The sequence below is a fragment of the Notamacropus eugenii genome, chromosome 4 (assembly GCF_028372415.1).
Source record: "Notamacropus eugenii isolate mMacEug1 chromosome 4, mMacEug1.pri_v2, whole genome shotgun sequence".
Taxonomy (NCBI): Eukaryota; Metazoa; Chordata; class Mammalia; order Diprotodontia; family Macropodidae; genus Notamacropus; species Notamacropus eugenii.
This window is the reverse complement of record NC_092875.1, coordinates 411,977-422,092: the sequence shown is the minus strand read 5'-3', so window position 1 is coordinate 422,092 and position 10,116 is coordinate 411,977.

The following is a 10,116-nucleotide window of genomic DNA, read 5'->3' as shown; positions in this document are numbered from 1 at the left end:
TATAATCAATGTTTATTGATTCCCTGCCTGGGCCCAGGGTGGACAGCAGTTCCCAGCCTCTACCTCTGCTCCCTGCATTCTGGTCTCTCCCCTACTTGTTGAATACATGTTCAGACCTCAGTCCTGTTTCTGTCCCTTTCTTGTACTCAATCACCTTTAAATAGTTACCTTGGTCAAGTTCTAACCATGCTGGAACTGGACTGGAACCAATGTCAATGATCACGGAGTCTTCTTTCTAGAGTTTTGAAGGTCTCCTGCTATAGGACACCTGTGGGTTTCTACTTCCTGCTCCCTAAACTTATGTAGTGGCCACCAACAGGAATGTGGCCAAAGACTGTCCAAGAATGGGGACAGAGATTAGCCACAGAGATTAGGAAAGGGACTTGGTTTGATGATTTAGGAAAATTTAGCCTTGGAAGACTCCTGAGTAAGACAGCAGCCATCTCTCTTCCTCCTCATGTGCAGCTAAATGTACAGAGAGAAAATCACAAAACCATGCTGCCAAATACCAATTTAGGCTGTGTAATTTCAGCAGGGCCCTAACTAGAGCAAGGCAATCCTTTGTAATCTCCCTGACTCCCTGTGTCTCTCTTCACAACAGCTCTTTCAAATCTTTTCACTCATCCTCAAGCCACTAATATGGCTTCCTTATACCACCCTCCCAACCACTGAAAAATAAAAAAACTAGACATTTGTCAAAGGCTATCTTATCCTCCTCATCTCACATAAATCAGGTGTCTTCTTCCTCATTTTGACTCCCATATCATGTGGAAACATTATTCTTCTGCTTACTAAAGAAAATTCCCTCACACGTGCAAATCATCGCACCATACCCCCTTATCTACCTCCACATATTCCTCTTCTAGAATCTCCTTTTTCCACTCTAGCCCATATTAGTGACCTTTTCCCTATTACTACAAACACAATGACTTCTCTCAAATCCTTAAAACACTCATAAGACCCATGCATCCCTATGAGATGGGGTCCAATATCTTCCTTCCACTTTATGGCTAAACAGCTAGATATGGCCACTTTCATTCGGTGTCTCCAACTCCTTTCCTTGGCTTCCCTTGAAACTCTCTTTTTTCCTCTTTTTTATTCTACCCCTCAACACTGCCCAGGACATGGCCACCGTTAGATACAAATAGGTACATCTATGCAAAATTATTCCAGATATATTTCCATTTATCAGTTCTTTCTGTCTGTGGATAGCATATTTCTTTGTTTGTCTTTAGACAAACATTTGAGCATTTATAACAGTCAAAAGAAAAAAAGATTTATGCATTCCACTTCTCAATTTTATTAAGTGAAACACATCTTTGAAAAATTATTAATCTAACCCTAAATTGCTAAGATTTAATGGACATTTCTTAATCCTAATCCTTCCTGACTTCTCTCCAGGATCTGACACTGTCAGGCTGCCCCTTTTTTGATCCCCTATGTCTAGATTTTAATGACGTTACTTTCTCCTGGTTCTACTTCTACCACATCCAAAAGGAAACTCATTCTCTTTCCTCCAACCCTACCATCTTTTACCATTCCTAATGCTATGCAAAGGCATCCTTCCAACAGTCCAGACTCAGAAGTGAAATGCCATGCACTCCTTATCAACTGTCACACTTTCACACGCCTGATGCCCATCTTCAATCAGTTCCAAAGTCCTATTGATTCCACTTTGGTGACATCATTCTACAGATCTTGTTCTGTCTCAATATTGTCACTTTCTTGGTTCAGACCCCAATCACCCTACACCTGACCCAGTGTTAGAGTCTGCTAGTTGGTCCAGCTGCCTCAATTCTCCTCTCAGTCCAGTCAATCCTCCAACCAGTTACCAAGTTCATCTTGCTTAAGCTCTGATCTGACCATGCCACCGTGAACTCCACAGTCTCCCATGGCTCCCCAGCAAAAGTATGAAATGTGAAACCCATTGTTGGACTTTGAAAGCCCTTCATAACCTACCCCTCTCCTACTCTTCCAGTCTTCTTTCTCCCTTCTGCCCTCCCCCACCCCATATATGGCCCAATTTGGGGGGCCTCCTTTCTCTATTCCAGGGACAGACCTTCCACCTCTGCACTCTGTGGGTTTTTGTTGCCATCCCTGTTGCCTAGAATGTTCTCCCTGGCTTCCCTGAATCCCCAACTAGAGTCTACCTCCCACAACAAGCCTTTCCCAGTCCTTCTGAAATATAGGGCCTTCCCTCTCTAGACCAGCTCCAATTTCTCCTGTCCACAGTGGGATTCTACATAGCTGTTGTTGTGCTCTCTGATCCACCAGACTGTGAGCTCCATGGGAGCAGGGGATGTCTCTTGAATTATTTTCTCAATACTTTGTACGGGGTCTAGAACAGAGGAGGCACTTAGAAATTTGTTAACTTGGAGAAAGTCTAGGAAACAGTTTATATAGGAGAGCCTAATCACTTTTTGCATGTTCGTGTCCCTAAATTCCAAACAATGAGTTTTGTGTGGATCATAGATTTATACCTAGAAGGAAAGTGAAAGGCCATGGAGTCCAAAACCCTCTCATTACAGAGGGAGAAACTGAGGCTTAGTGGTTCATTGACTGATCCATGAAGCCACTGCTGAGAATCTCTGAAAAAAATTCCAGGTCAGGCCTTCCTGCTCCCAAATTGAGCACTTGCATCACCACAACACAAAGCAGCCTCTTGTAATCCCACATCCAGTACACCAGCTTTCATCTCACTCACCTGGACAGCAGCTCCTCAGGCCTTCTTGCTCCAGCATCCATGGTGCTTCCCTTTGCTCAAAATAAGAGATCACATCTTCTCTGGGAACTGGCAGCCCTGGGCATGGGGAGTCAGGGATGAGCATGGAAAGAAACTTGGCATTCAGTTCTCCTTAGGGAAACGCATTCAGACCCAGAGTTGCTCCATTTTGAGATCCACTCCATTAAGTTCACATACCTGAGTCTCTTCTCCCCCTTTAGTGCTTGTCATGTAAGTAACCCAAAACAGAATGTACCACATTATCCTGTTGTAGAACCTGTTCTGAGAAAGAGCCAGACCTCTGCCACCCCCATCCTGTAAAGTTCCATTCTTGTTGAGACTCCTAATTAAAAAAACTGAATTTGAATTAATGAAATTACATGCAATTAATTTATATTAATTTTATAAATTTAATAATAAACAAATGAATAAAATAAGGTGGAAAAACTAAATATATAAATTACATAAACATAATTAATCATTAATAGAACAGTTAAATAAAAATTAAATTCTACAAAGGCTTATTGTGCAAGACCGACCTGAAGTCCCAGAAACAGAAGCCTTGACCAATCACAATTCACACTGCCTCTGTATGCTTTTTCTCTCTCCCTGAAACCTATAGAAACCTCATGTACTGCTCATTTGGGGCATTTTTGCCTGATAAGGTGAGATTCTCCTGCTGGCAAACTCAATGAACCCAAGGTGGCCCACATTCCATTTCTTGCCCAGTCTGCTATTCCTGGCAAAGCCAGGGACATGTAAGCAAGGATCCCAGGGTGGTTCCCAGGACTCCTGAAGGACAATCTCAGAGCATTTCTTTTCTGAGCTTTGGGGAGAGGTGAGGGGGAAGGTCATAGAATCAGGCTGCAATCAGAAAATTTGGTCTTGGTGTGTCTTCTTCATACGAGGATGGACTCATGGCACACTTTCCATACTCTAGAATTGACAGGCAGCTGATGGTGCACTGGGGAGTGCCCTGGGCTTAGAGTAATGCATGCCAGAATCTAAATCCAGCCTCAGATAGTTACTAGCTGTGTGCCACAGGAGAAGTCACATAACCTCCATTTGCCCCAGTTTCCTCAACTACCAAATGGGGAGAATAATATCCTCTAACTTGGAAGATTATTGCGAAGATGAAGTGACATAACATTGTAAGGAAGGCCCTGGGTCCAGTACCTGGTAAACAGTAGGTGAAAAGAAATCCTTACTCCCTTCCCTTCCCTTCCCTTCCCACCATCTCTTCTGGAATTTGAGGGCAATAGGAAAGCAGATGAAGGACAAACTCACTAATGGAGGGATAAGTAGAAGCCTTGGGTTACAAACTGATGCTCGGTAAGAAGAATATTCTGGATCCTCAACCCATCCCAGAGAGGATGGGCTTGTAAGGAGAAGTCACCTGAGCAGCTTTCAGAGACTTGGCAGACACAATTCCTGTCCAGGTGGAGGTCAGACCAAATGACCCTGAAGTTAGTTCCGTGTCTCAGATCCTTCCACACTAATTTGAAGCTGGCTAGTGGTGGCAAGAGGCAGCTTCAGGAGCAACCAGGAAACTTCAGGTTCCTGTCCCACAAAGCAAAGACTTTCTAGAGGAAAAATGCTTTTTAGCATGATGTTTTCAGCTATGTTGTCAAATGCTTTCAATGAGAATGAACACAGCATCAATGTCAACTAATGAACTGATGGTAAGTGCTTCACTTTCAAAAAGCTACAAGCCAAGACCAAAGTGGAGGGAGTGCTGGTGCATGATTTTGTGTTTGCAGATGATTGTGAACTCAGTGCAGCCTCTGAAGCTGAGAGTCAACAAAGTATGTATGAATTCTTTGCTGCCTGTGCTAATTTTGGCCTAATAATTAACACCAAGAAAACATAGGTGCTCCATCAGCCACCACCACATCATGCATACATGAAACCATCAGTGACAACAAATGGAGAAATTCTGAATGCTGTGGATTAATTCACTTACCTTGGTAGTGTACTTTCCAGGGATGTACATATTGACAATAAGGTTGATGCATGCATTGCCAGAGCTAGCTCAGTGTTTGGGAGGCTCCAAAGAAAAGTTTGGGAGAGAAGAGGTATTAGGCTGACTACCAAACTGAAGGTCTGCAGAGCCATTGTGTTGACCTCATTGTTGTATGCCTGAGAAACATGGACAGTCTATCAGTGCCATGCCAGGAAACACAATCGCTTCCATTTGAACTATCTTAGGAAGATTCTGAGGATCACCTGGCAGGATGAGGTACCAGACACTGAAGTCCTTGCTGGAGCTGAACTGCCAAGCACTCAAACTATGCTTCAGAAAGTGCAACTCCAATGGGCTGGCCATATTGTTGAAATGCAAAATGTACACTTGCCAAAGAGACCATTTTATGGAGAACTCATACGGGGAGGCGATCACACGGTGGTTAGAAGAAGTGATACAAGGTCACTCTCAAGGTCTCTCTCAAGAATTTTGGATTTGACTGTGCAACATGGGAGACACTGGCACAGGACCACTCAGCATGGTGTGCCCACATCAGAAAGGGTGCTGTGCTCTATGAGCAAAACAGAATTGAGACAGCACAAAGTAAACATAGGATGTGCAAATTTGGAGTATCTACCCCAAATATTCACATGGACTATCTCTGCCCAACCTGTGGTAGAGCATTCTCAGCTCATATTGGTCTGATAAGCCACAGTAGGACACACTGAAATTTCACTTTAGCATTGTAATGTCATTTTGGTCCTCTTTGAAGATGAAAGACAACAACCAACCAAGAGGAAACACCAGGCAACAGGACAGGAGACCAGTACTGTTCTGTCTAATAACTGATAAATGCTCCAAACCTTGCACACATTCCTTTGATTGCAGACTCAGGGTTACCAGAGGAAGTGGCCTTACCCAGGGAGAGCAGATTCCAGGCATTCTCCAGCATGACCCCCCTGTACAGCTCCTTTTGAACATGGTCCAAGAGATCCCACTCCTCCTGGATGAATTCCACAGCCACGTCCTTGAATGTCACCAACCCCTAAATCATTAAAAGTCATAGAATGTAGAGTTGAAGGAAATTCCAGATTTTAATAGTCTCACCCTCATTGACTTATAGAACAACACTAAAGCACAGAGAAGGGATTTGCCCAAAGGTCATGCCCTTTATGAGAATCAAAGTTAACTCCTAAAACCACAGTCATTAAGAACCCAATTGAATTTTGAGAAAAGCTTTTTTTTCTATGATCAGTAGTAGGTGGATCTTTGGGGGAGACTGAGAGAGAGTGATGGGAACTGTCTTCTTCATCAGAACTGATATGTGATATATTCTTTTTTAAAATATTCTCTTTATTATCTCTTATGTGCATATCCGTCTTAAACTCTAGAATTCATTTATTTCCTTTCTATATTTATATATATATATATATAAAACAATGACAGAATCCATTCTAACCTTAATCCTAATCCTAAATGCATTTCCTGTTTTTTCTCCCTCTCACTGCATACCTCTAGGGCTAATAGGGTGAGAGGGAGAAAAAACAGGAAAGAAAAATTTTCATGATAACTTTATTGTATATTTGGAGGGAATAGGAAGTTGTACATGGTAGATTTTCAGTTTCATGAGCAATCATCTTTTTAATTGTATTCCTTTTTTTATTTTTTATTTTTATTTATTTAACTTTTAACATTCATTTTCATAAAATTTTGGGTTCCAAATTTTCTCCCCTTTTGTCCTCTCCCCCCACACCAAAACACCGAGCATTCTAATTGCCCCTATCACCAATCTGCTCTCTCTTCTATCATCCCTCTCTGCCCTTGTCTCCATCTTCTCTTTTGTCCTGGAGGGCCAAATAACTTTCTATACCCCTTTACCTGTGTTTCTTATTTCCTAGTAGCAAGAACAGCACTCGAGATTTGTTCCTAAAACTTTGAGTTCCAACTTCTCTTCCTCCCTCCCTCTCCACCCCTTTCCTTTGGAAGGCAAGCAATTCAATATAGGCCAAATCTGTGTAGTTTTGCAAATGACTTCCATAATAGTCGTGTTGTATAAGACTAACTATATTTCCTTCCATCCTATCCTGTTCCCCATTACTTCTATTCTCTCTTTTGATCCTGTCCCTCCCCATGAGTGTTGACCTCAAATTGCTCCCTCCTCTCCATGCCCTCCCTTCCATCATTCCCCCCCACCCTGCTTATCCCCCACTTTCCTGTATTGTAAGGTAGGTTTTCATACCAAAATGCGTGTGCATTTTATTCCTTCCTTTAGTCGAATGTGATGAGAGTAAACCATGTTTTTCTCTCACCTCCCCTCTTTTTCCCTTCAATAATAAGTCATTTGCTTGCCTCTTTTATGAGGGATAATTTGCCCCATTCCATTTCTCCCTTTCTCTTCCCAATATATTTCTCTCTCACTGCTTGATTTCATTTTTTAAAGATATGATCCCATCCTCTTCAATTCACTCTGTGCACTCTGTCTCTATGTATGTGTGCGTGTGTGCATGTGTGTGTGTGTAATCCCACCCAGTACCCAGATACTGAAAAGTTTCAAGAGTTACAAATATTGTCTTTCCATGTAGGAATGTAAACAGTTCAACTTTAGTAAGTCCCTTGTGACTTCTCTTTGCTGTTTACCTTTTCATGCTTCTCTTCATTCTTGTGTTTGAAAGTCAAATTTTCTTTTCAGCTCTGGTCTTTTCATCAAGAATGCTTGAAAATTCTCTATTTCATTGAAAGACCAATTTTTCTCCTGAAGTATTATACTCAATTTTGCTGGGTAGGTGATTCTTGGTTTTAGTCCTAGTTCCTTTGACTTCTGGAATATCTTATTCCATGCCCTTCAATTCCTTAATGTAGAAGCTGCTAGATCTTGTGTTATCCTGATTGTATTTCCACAATACTTGAATTATTTCTTTCTAGCTGCTTGCAATATTTTCTCCTTGACCTGGGAACTCTGGAATTTGGCCACAATGTTCCTAGGAATTTCTCTTTTTGGATCTCTTTCAGGCAGTGATCTATGGATTCCTTGAATACTTATTTTGCCCTCTGGTTCTAGAATCTCAGGGCAGTTTTCCTTGATAATTTCATGAAAGATGATGTCTAGGCTCTTTTTTGGATCATGGCTTTCAGGTAGTCCCATAATTTTTAAATTGTCTCTCCTGGATCTATTTTCTAGGTCAGTTGTTTTTCCCATGAGATATTTCACATTCTCTTCCATTTTTTCATTCTTTTGGTTTTGTTTTGTGATTTCTTGGTTTCTGATAAAGTCATTGGCCTCCATCTCTTCCATTCTAATTTTGAAAGAACTATTTTCTTCAGTGAGCTTTTGAACCTCCTTTTCCATTTGGCTAATTCTGGTTTTTAAAGCATTCTTCTCGTCATTGGCTTTTTGAACCTCTTTTGCCAATTGTTAGCCTATTTTTCAAAGTGTTATTTTCTTCAGCATTTTTTTGGGTCTTCTTTAGCAGGGTGTTTACTGTTTTTCATGCTTTACTTGCATATCTCTCATTTCTCTTCCCAGTTTTTCCTCCACCTCTCTAACTTGATTTTTAAAATCCTTTTTGAGGTCTTCCATGGCCTGAGCCCATTGAGTGGGCTGGGATACAGAAGCCTTGACTTCTGTGTCTTTCCTTGCTGGTAAGCATTGTTCTTCCTCATCAGAAAGGAAGGGAGGAAATACCTGTTCACCAAGAAAGTAACCTTCTATAGTCTTATTTTTTTTCCCTTTTCTGGGCATTTTCCCAGCCAGTGACTTGACCTCTGAATATTCTCTTCATACCCACTTCGCCTCCAGATCCACCCAGCCAGTGCTTGGGGTCTGAGATTCAAATGCTGCTTCCCAGCCTCAGGGCTTCAGCGGGGGGGGGGGGGGGGTGCTATTCAGTGTGAGATTAAGTTCAGGTGCTCAGACTGGGGCAGGGCCGCCACAGGGGGCTCAGTTCCCTCAGGGGGTTTATGCAGAGACCTTCAACAATGGATCCAGGCTCCTGCCTGCTTGGGGAGCCCCAGTCTGCTCCCGCCTCCACTGCTGTCTCCCGAGGGGGCCTGAGTTATGGGGGCACCTCACTTCCCTCTTGGCAAGCCGAGAAGACCCTCTCACCAACCTTTGGGGCCCATGGGTGGAGGGACCCGTGTGGCCACTGGAGATTCCATCCTTGAAGCCTGCTCAGATCTGCTCCTCTCGGTGCGCATGGCCAAGGCAGGGCTGGGCTGGGCTCCGGGTCTGCAGTGCCAGGGACCTTTCGCATCACGTCTCTCTGGAACAGAAATCTTGTCTGCTCTGTTGTTCTGTGGCTTCTGCTGCTCCAGAATTTGTTGGGAGTTCTTTTTTACAGATATTTTATGGGCTGTGGGTTCGGAGCTAGTGTATGTGTGTCTTTCTACTCCGCCATCTTGGCTCCGCCCCCCTTTAATTTTATTCTTATAGAAATATGTGTTTTGCCCCCTGAATTAAAATTAAAATAAGTTTTTTCAAAAAATATACAACACAGTTTCTAATCCTAAGGAGTTCACAGTATAGTGCAATCAGCCAGAGGGAAATAATTTAAATATTATGGAACCACAGTCAGGATTTTGCAGGACCTTGCAGTTTCTACATTAAAAGGTGAGAGGGCATGGAATATGATATTCCATTAGGCAAAAGAGTTTGCATTACAACAAAGGATCGGCTACACAGTGAAATTGAGCATAATCTTTCAGGGGAGAAGATGGACACTTGATGAAATAGGGCACTGCCAAACATTTCTGATGAAAAGATCAGAGCTTAACAGAAAGTTAAATCTTCAAATCTAAAAAACAACAACATGGTATTATTAAGTGCAAACTGTTTACATCCATACAAGGGAAGATGACACTTGTAAACCTTGAGAATTGTATTGTTATGACACCATTTAAAAGAGGTATACATGGATAAAAACTGTGGGTATAAGTTGACTTTGATGTGATGAAAAATAATCTAACTAAGTGGTGAAAAATGAAGAGGCATAAAAGGCAAATTATATCACATGAAAACTCACAAAAACCTATTACAGTAGAGAGAAAGAAGGGAGGGAGATGAACATGATTTGAGCCTTATTCTCATCAGATTTGACTCAAAGAGGGAATAATATAATCAATCAGTTATAGAAATCTAACTTACCCTTTAGGAAGTAGGAGGGGAAAAGGGAAAAAGAGGGAGAGGGTAGATAGAAGAGAGGGAAGAAGTAGTAAGGGTAAAGGGGAAGAAAAGGGAGGGGGCTGATAGAAGTGAGAAAATACTGGGGGCTGTAGAGATGGAAAGCAAAACTCTAGTGTGGAAGGAAAGGGAGAAAGGAAAGAAAAAGGCATAAATGGGGGGGGAAGAAATAGGATGGAGAGAAAGACACAGAGAGTAATCAATACTGTGAAAGCGAATGGGATAAACTCTGCCATAAAACAGAAGCAGATAGCA